Genomic DNA, 9,975 nt, shown 5'->3' with positions numbered 1-9,975 from the left:
CTCCATTCGTTGCTTCTTCTTCATGTACCTCATTGTTTAAGGGCCTTGGCGATAATCATGGCCCATTTTACTCTGCAGCAGTTGTGAAGAGTTCTATTGTTGTTTTTCCACTCCACTGCTTTAAATTTTTCAAACAGGATGTGGGTCGTCTCTAGTGTTGCTGATTTGTTTTTTAATTGGTACATAAGCAAAAGCATATCAGGATTTAGGGTTATAGATCGGGACAAATAAACAACAATTGCCTAGTAAATGACCGTTTTGGAGTGTAATTTTTAGAGTCAACTCTGAATTGCATGAAAATCTGGTTTAGGTTGTACTTACTGTCTACTTCAAACTTGAACTTGTATAGTTGGTTGCTTTTACTTGGGGGCTAACATTTACAGTTACCCCTTCTCGGGGGTAAAAAAACGTGTGTTTAAAGTAAATCCCAAAATGGATCAACTGACTAACTCTAAAAAACTTTTGCTCTATACAATTTTTACACTAAGTCAATATTTTTCGAGTAATTTTATCGAAAAAAATATTCTTAGTAAAAGTGTAGCTTTTAAAAAAGCAAAAAAAAATTGTAAGTTCAGAAATAACTTGAAATAACCAAAAAATTAAGCAATGTTCGGGCAAAACCTATTAAAATTTTTTAAAGTGAGTTACGCTCAAAATAAAGCTGTCTCCTTTTTTTGGTAAAAAAATCGTGAAAATCTCCCCCTATTTAGCACTGTAAATAAAATTAATTGTTACGGTTTTACCATTTACTTTATAATTAAGTATTTTCTATGGGAAATAAGCCACAATTTTACTAAAAAAATGAATTTATTAACGTTTCGAAGCCCAAATCGGGTTTCGTTGTCAAAATACAAAATACTATTAAAATAAACAAAAATGTTGTTGCTAAGTAAAAACATTCTTCTAATAATTTATTTAAACTGAATAATTTAATCTAATTATTATTAGAAGAATTTTTTTACGTAACAACATTTTTTTTATTTAATAGTATTTTGTATTTTGACAACGAAACCCGATTTGGGCTTTGAAACGTTAATAAATTCATTTTTTTAGTAAAATTGTGGCTTATTTCCCATAGAAAATACTTAATTATAAAAATGCCACAAGGAAATAGCTTCAGAACAACATTTACTTTATGTGTATTGTTTATACGATCTGTAAGGCTTACCAGTTGGGAGTGCTTAGTTTTGAAAAAAAAATTGTTTTATAGTAAAAAAAATTTTTTTCTAAAATATTCGAAAATGCCCTTTTTTCAAAATAATTTAAAAAGTATTAGGGATACTAAAAATCTCAAGGAGTAAAAAGTAGGTAAGTTTTGTTTTTATAAATATGACAGATTCATTTTGTTTTTCTGTAAGACAAAAATTGGTTAAAATATGGCTGTTCATATTTTGCATACACTCGTGACTAGTGACTCGTTCAGGCCCTTTCAATATGTAAAAAATACATAAGTAAAGTAAATTGTATGTAAAGCGGTAACAATTAACTTCTTGGGGTGCTAAGTAGGGGGAGATTTTCACGATTTTTTTACCAAAAAGTCACAAGTCAAATTGATTTTGAGCATAACTCGCTTAGATTTGATGCTAGAAACTTTTTTAAAACCTAAAAAAGCTTTATTAAAAAAGTTTTAATTGGTTTTTTCCGAAAAGTGCTTCATTTCTTGGTTATTTCACGTTGAAATATTTGATTTGGAATTTGACGAATAAGAATGTATTTTTCATGAGCAACAACTTTGCTTTTGCTGGGCCTATAGACTTTACGAGTTCACAATTTTTTTCATTTTTTTATATTACGCTACATTTTTGCTAATTATACTTTTTTCGATCAAATACTTACTTTTTGAGTTATTTGTGAAAATCACCTAAAAACGTGATTTTTTTGTCAAAAAATACACATTTTCAATCGTAAATAACTCGAAAAGTATTAAGTAAATTAAAATTCTATAGAATTAAAATTGCTTAGAGTTACTCAATTTATCCATATCCAGTCTTATTTTAAACGCGCGGTTTTTCACTCCCAACTAGGTGTGACTGCCACCCCCCGAGTAAAAGCAACCAATGGCACAAGCCGTCCAAATTGTCATGAAATTCGGAGTTAATCCTGAAAATTACACGGTATCGCCGTATTTCCCGTTCATTTACTGGACTACAAGGTGTTTCTATAATCTGTATTTAATCCTACATAATAATAAACGAAATTAAAAATTTAAAACAGAAGATGCTTCTGATTTAAATCTTAATCTTGAATTGCAATAAGTAATTCCATTTTTCTTTAACAAATACATAATATATTTACGTTATAACCACAGATATCACTCAAAATAATTTTGCTTTGAGTTTCCCAGCATTATTGAAGATTTTATATTGAAAATTTTTTTTTTAAATAAAACGGGATAATACCCGAAGGTTGTCTGTATACCATCTAGTTAAATAAAATTAACATTAAGTAAAACAGGACAGACTAAACGTAATTCACTGTAGACCTATTCATAAAAAATCTCTTAATTAATGGAGTAGAGCATCATGTACCTAGTAATAATCCGTTGGCATCCAGTGTAAGCCAAATTATTTTACAAATTTCACCATGTAGTTAGAACATACATCTTGACCAGTGTTTGGCATTGTGGCTATTTAGCAAGGACAGAGAGTAAGTAATCGTAACCACTCTTCAATTTTTTAACATTCAAAATTTCACCCTTTTTCAAGTTTATTAAGTGAGATTACTTACTTTTAGGTTCACTGATGATGGACTGATAAGTCCGAAAACGTTTTGAACATAATCCGTTTGGATTTTTGAAATTTTAGAATTTTTATTAAATATACCAACTACACTAGGGAGTTTTACTTCATGTTAATTTTATTAAATTTTTTTTTCTTTTGGACCTGTTACAACGTTTTTCAATACAATTTGTGCATTATATTGATAGTTGAAATTCACACTTCTCAAATTCAGTGTATCTTTTTTTCTTCAGAAACTTTTGTATCCCGAATTTACAAAAAATGTAACCAAATTTTTCTAATTTGTTAACGCAACATCTTGTTATTATTATTAACACCCACAACTTATTTCGTATGACATAGCTAAGAGCTTGTCATTAAAACCTGCATGTGAAGAACTATTCACAAAGAAACTAAATGTAATATTTTTTGCTATTTATCAAAAATTCATCATAATATGTGTATTTTAATATTTATTTTAAGACACATTGTTAACCAGGCCTGTATTAATAATCATTTTCCTTATTGATATTAGAAAAATATTTTGTTTATAATAATTAAATTATTTATTGCAGTAGGTACTAGGTGTATCACTTACAAATGTTCTAGGAAAAAGGGCATTCAATTTTAAGCTCGTTTAATCTCATTTAATTAATATGGTTTTTTTTGGAATGAATATTTTTTAGTGTTTTAACAAAATTTGTATATGAATATCGTCACCTTAAAATGTGTAACATGTAACAGTTATATCCATTATGACTAATTTTACAGGACAACAGAAAAAAAATTACGATGAATTTACAATATAATTACTTATACAGGGTGTTCAAAAAAATTTTTAAATAAATTAATTGAGACAAAAAGACGAATGTCTGTAATTTATTTAATTTAAAATACGTTTTACTGTTGCCATAAAATAGGAAAAACATGTTTATTTGACAAATAAATAATATTGCTTTTCGCTTAAATTCAATGTTAAAGCTACCGCCCACCAGCCTCGTGTAAATTTGAACATTACGTTTAAGCGGAAATTAATGTTTATTTTTTTAAGAAATCATTTTTATGTATTCTGACAGCAGTAAAATGTATTTAGAATTGAACAAATTACATACATTCATCTTTTTGTGTCAATTAATTTAATTAAATTTTTTTTTGGACAACCTGTATAAATAGTTACGTTAATGTTTATATTATTAAATAGAGAATGAAATACCCTTTCAAATGAGCTATCACATCACCCCTATTCTCATTTAAAAAAATAATCGATTACGTCATCACGCCCAGACAGATGAGGTCACTAGTATGATATATACGCCAAAAAATCATAATTTAAAAATAAAAATCGACCTGTTTCACGATTCTTAATTAAAGTGGCCGGTTTACGAAATAACGAATTCATGCGTTACTTTTATGGACGCACTGTATCTTTATTTTAGTAGTAAGTAGTAAGTTGATGATTTTGGACAAAATTGGAATAATTTTTCAATATTGTTAGCTATTTTATACCTTTAGGGGCCCTTTTAGTAAATATCAAATAACATGAACATCACATACTTTTGTATCACCTAATTTCATTTCTGTACTTAAAGGTATAGATGGATTATTTATTGCCTTCTGAAAGATTGTGTGATAGTTTTTGTAAAAATTGGATATAACTTTAGGGTGACCATATTTAAATTTCATAAAAAATATAACTATTGCCTAACATGATTATGGCATATATTTTGTATCATACATACAATATTACCTAAGTTATAATATTAAATTACTTAATTATAATCAAGGTTCTAATATGATAAGAACATATTAGTCAGGACCGGACTGGCTCAAAAAAGGCACCAACCTTAACAGTTAACAGTTACTCTAGAACTCTAGACCTAAGATGCCCCCTATCCTAAAGTTTGTATCTTCTAACCTAAGTTAAAAAATTAAATTAATTAATTATAATCAAGGTTCTAATACGATAATATCATATTAGTCAGGGCCGGTCTGGCTCAAAAAAGGCACTAATCTTTAAGGCCGTTAACTGTTACCCTAGACCAAAGATGCCCCCTCTCCTAAAATTTTTAAATCAAACTTTTTTTGAAATCCTAATGTCTGTAAATTGATCAATGTTACTTGTGAATTTTTTTAAGGTTAATTTTAATTTAAATCCCTATACATACTTAATTATCAGCCAAGGTGAGGGTGAGGAGTTTCTCACATCCCTTATACAGAGAGAGTCTGTAATTTGGAATAAATTCAATATCTCAAATACTAATTGTTTTTTTGAAAAATGCTCAGACCCGTCGATTAGTATTTCAAATTGTCCTTTTTGACGTACAATAATAATAATAATGTATACATTGTGTCCCAATTTAGAGATACGACGTTATCGTTTATTTTCTTAAATGGCAACACTATCATTTTGACAGCTATTTTGATAGGGTGTGTAAAGTTATAAACAACTGCAAAATATCAAATTTTTATTCTCTACCATTTACAAGATAATAGAAAATAACAAAGTTATGTCTGTAATTTGGAATAAATTCCATAATTAAAATACTAATTGTTTTTTGAAAAATGCTCAGAGCCGTCGATTAGTATTTCAAATTGTTTTGACATACAATAATAATGTTTACAGGGTGTCCCAATTTAGAGATATGACGCCATCGTTGATTTTCTTAAATGGCAACACTGTCATTTTAATAGCTATTTTGATAGGGTGTGTAAAGTTATACACAACTGCAAAATTTCAAATTTTTATTCCTTACCATTTACAAGATAATAAAAAATATCCAAGTTATGAAAAACAAGTAATCAAATAATAATTGAATTTAATTATTTCAATTAAGCAAATACTCATAATGTTGCCCTCAATTATTATTGTCAAATTGTCAATGAGCAACGTTCTGAGCATTTGCTTATTTGAAATAATTAAATTCAATTATTATTTGATTACTTGTTTTTCATAACTTTGTTATTTTTTATTATCTTGTAAATGGTAGGGAATAAAAATTTGAAATTTTTCAGTTGTGTATAACTTTACAAACCCTATCAAAATAGCTATCAAAATGACAGTGTTGCCATTTAAGAAAATTAACGACGACGTCATATCTCTAAATTGGGACACCCTGTATACATTATTATTGTATGTCAAAAATGACAATTTGAAATACTAATCGACGGGTCTGAGCATTTTTCAAAAAAACAATTAGTATTTTTATTATTGAACTTATTCCAAATTACAGACATAACTTTGTTATTTTCTATTATCTTAAAAATGGTAGAGAATAAAAATTTGATATTTTGCAGTTGTGTATAACTTTACACACCCTATCAAAATAGCTATCAAAATGACAGTGTTGCCATTTAAGAAAATTAACGATGACGTCATATCTCTAAATTGGGACACCCTGTATACATTATTATTGTATGTCAAAAAGGACAATTTGAAATACTAATCGACGGGTCTGAACATTTTTCAAAAAAACAATTAGTATTTGAGATATTGAATTTATTCCAAATTACAGACTCCCTCTGTACATACTATAATTCTATACATACATGAATCTACGTTTTTAAATATCTGAAAAAAATTTGATTGTTGTTTAGTGCAACTCTTCCCTAATTTCAAGACCTTGTTTTCTATCAACTTCAAAATATAGTATATTCAACCTATCTCAGTTCTATTACTTCTTTTTTCCATTTGAGCGATTGTTTTCCAAACAACATACAGTCAACAATCGTTTTCTCTTTTTAAGAAATATATGTTTTTACATAATCTTTTGAGCATTTGACTTTTCATGCTCATTTACTGTTTGTGTTCATGCTCATTTACTGACCTTTGATTATCTAATACCTGATACAAGTTGTAATTTGCCAAAACACAATATACTCAATTGATCTTTACAAAAATGAATCAATTAAACACAGAAATCGGGAGTAAGTTCCTTTCAATGCGGAAAGCGCACCGGTGCGCTCTGTTCATTTTTGATTAAGTACGAAAGGCGCATCGGTGCGCTCTTGTCACATTGACTTTTTATTTAAACATAGCATGGCCGCAAAGGGAACCTTTGGGTAAAGGTTCTAAATTGTTTTTATGGATGGATGTTAACAAAAGCTGAGCCAGTCCGGGCCTGATATTAGTATTTCTTTGAGCAAATTTCTAAAAGAAACACTGTTTATTACTATAAGTGTGATTTATTATTAAAAACTTTCTATCGAACAAACTTTCTTACTGATAACACTAACTTTCTTACATGTTAAAATTTATATAAATGTAAAGTGAATCCATTCAATCAGTTTAATATATAAAAGTATTTTTGGCCTTACTTGTAAATACTAGTGATTTTATATACTTGATAAATTGTTATCTTTATATATAACCAGCGTTTTCTACTGATTGTGTAATGTATTTCACTACACAATCTGCTGTGTAGATTGTGTAGTGTCCAGTTGTCAGCTGGATCAGAGGTGAATTCGTTATATTCGTGCAAGAACTAAGTATTTCAAAAATATTCCATTATAGGTAAAGTTTGTCTAGCAGTAAATGGATGGCTTTAAATAGTACCGACTATAAACATCCTGGGTTAATCGATAATAGTATAAAAGGCCCGGTTTCAGGTAAAATTTAAATATGTTTGAATGTTTTTTTGTTTTTTTATAATCTTAGCAATTAAACTAGATTTAATTTATTTTAAAACTCTTGAAAACATTAATTTCGGGTATATAAGGCAAAGCAATATAATTATACATCCGTTTTTTGTTTTTGTCGTCGTAATTATTGTAAATTTTGTGGATCCTTTGCTTTATTATAGGAGTACCGTCTAGTCAGTGTTAATTGTCAAAAGACCAACTCTGTCTACCACTGGCAGATCCAGAATTTTTTTGGAGTGGGTCATGGATCTTAAGGGTGATTACTTTTCTCTGATGCTAGGTCACTTTTAGTCTTACCACCAATAGGATAAGTGGGTTTTCACATATTTTTGGAGGGGGTCATGACCCCGTGATCCCTCCTCTGGATCTGCCACTGCTGTCTACCTCGTTTGCTTATCGCTCCGGACCGGTCTTAACAATGAGCCAAGTCAGATAAATTTAATAATATTTACGACCGCACTAATTGAAGTCAACCATTTACTGCTAAACAAACTTTACCGCAAAAATGTATCTTCCTGAGAACGTGGCTTTTTGAAGGCTGGGCATCGGACAGGATAGTAAAATTTCGCATTGAGCATTGATTTTTCGACAAATTTTCCTAAAATTCAGCAGGATACTGATCTGTTAAGAGTTCGACCTTACACTGAGACTAAGGTTTACTAAATGCTACGTGTGGTCAGTGCTGCTATATGGCATAGAGGGCTGGACACTCAAAACGAGGTATGAACAGATTAGAAGCTTTCGAAATGTGGCTTTATCGCCGTATCCTAAAGATACTATAATAATATATTATTATAAAAAGATTATTATTAAAAAGATATTATAATATCAAAGCTGAATTTCTAAAACTCTTGGAGTAAGAAGAAATAAACTGGATCACGGCTGTCTTCAATAAACTTATAAATGGCTAGAATCAGAGTAGATGTCCTCAAAAGAATCCATAAAGAACGCCAACTTTTCGAAACCATCAAGAAAAGGAAAACGGCGTATCTGAGAGTTAATAGAAAATGTGATCACTAACATCCGATCCGAAGAAAAATGTATCATCATGTGTTATGATATCACGTGGTATCATGTCATAGCTACCTAATAGCATCCATACCAAGTTAATCTGGGAGGAAGCCCTGATAGGGAGAAGGCCCTTAGGACGTTAACGAAATAATATACAGGGTGTCCAGAAACTCTACCGACAAACGAAGACAGGAGATTCCTCCGATAATTTTAAGACAATTTAATCCAAATCACCTAGTCCGAAAATGCTTCTTAAGGGAGCTAGAGCTCTTTGAAGATGGCGTCATGTAATTAGTTTTTCTTAAATACCTCCAGAACGCTTCTATTTAGAAAAACGAAAATTGGTATGCGTATTAACTTTCCAGAAATGAATCGATTCAATCTATTGAGAATTTCTAGTGTCGGTCATAGGCGTCCGTTTTGGGTAGGGCAACAGTTATTTTATCGCCTAACTTTTTTGTCTTTAATTTTTAAGCATTTTTGACTCTGAATTATTAAATTGTAAGGTATTCTAGTACTAAAAGGTACTCTTACTTTAAGTCGATAAGATACACCGTTTTCTAGAAAAATCGATTTGAAAATTTTTCGTTCTTTGAATTTCAAAAAAAAAAGATTAAAAAAAAAACTATTTAGAAAGATGAAAACTGGTACATTTATTTATATTTCATAGATTAATCGATTTCATTAATGGAGAATTTCTAGTACCGGTCATAGTCGTCCGTTTTGGGTAGGTCAACAGTTATTTTAGAGCATAACTTTATTGTGTTTAATTTTTAAGTATTTTTGACACTAGATTATTCAATTATGAGATATTCGAGTACTAAAAGTTACTCTTGCTTTAAGATGGTAAAATACATCGTTTTTTTTTTAATTTTTTTTCAATTTTTTTTTTCAAATTCCCTAAACTAAAAACTTTCAAATCGATTTTTCCAGAAAACGGTGTGTCCTACCGACTTAAAGTAAGAGTACCTTTTAGTACTAGAATACCTCACAATTTAATAATCCAGTATCAAAAATGCTTAAAAGTTGAAAACAAAAACGTTATGCGATAAAATAACTGACTCAACTATCATTTAGGACCGTTCGAGATGGAAGCGAGTTGTTCAGTCAGCCAAGACCCACCCCAAGTTGTAGTGCTACAAGAAGAAGAAGTACCATGGCTATTAATTTTATTACTTATGTTTAAATACACTGTTAGAACCTTAAAACCGTTTTGAATATGCAAGGAATTCATTTTTTGTCGATTTCAGGAATCTCAAAACGAATTAGCCAGTTCTTGCATGAAGATAATGAACTATTTGTTGTAAATTGCAAAATTGTGTGAAGTGGTCTTTTTCAATAATTTTGTTATCACTTTTGCATAGCGTAAAACGGTGTAAATTTGGGACACTTTTTCAAGTTTTTGTTTCAAAATTATGTCTCATGTCAGTGTCTCATGTGTCATACAATGAGAAAGTTGTATGTTTTTTTTTTGTATGAGATACAATTTGTATCTGTATTCATTCATTCATGATTGTAAAAGCATCCAAAAAGTATCAGGTGGCGTTATACTATATGCTTTGTTCTTAAACCAGGAGGAGTAAACGAAAAAGACAGATTCACACCCAAG

The sequence above is a fragment of the Diabrotica virgifera genome, chromosome 3 (assembly GCF_917563875.1).
Source record: "Diabrotica virgifera virgifera chromosome 3, PGI_DIABVI_V3a".
NCBI lineage: Eukaryota > Metazoa > Arthropoda > Insecta > Coleoptera > Chrysomelidae > Diabrotica > Diabrotica virgifera.
The sequence above is the reverse complement of the archived record's forward strand: the minus strand, read 5'-3'. Positions refer to the sequence as shown.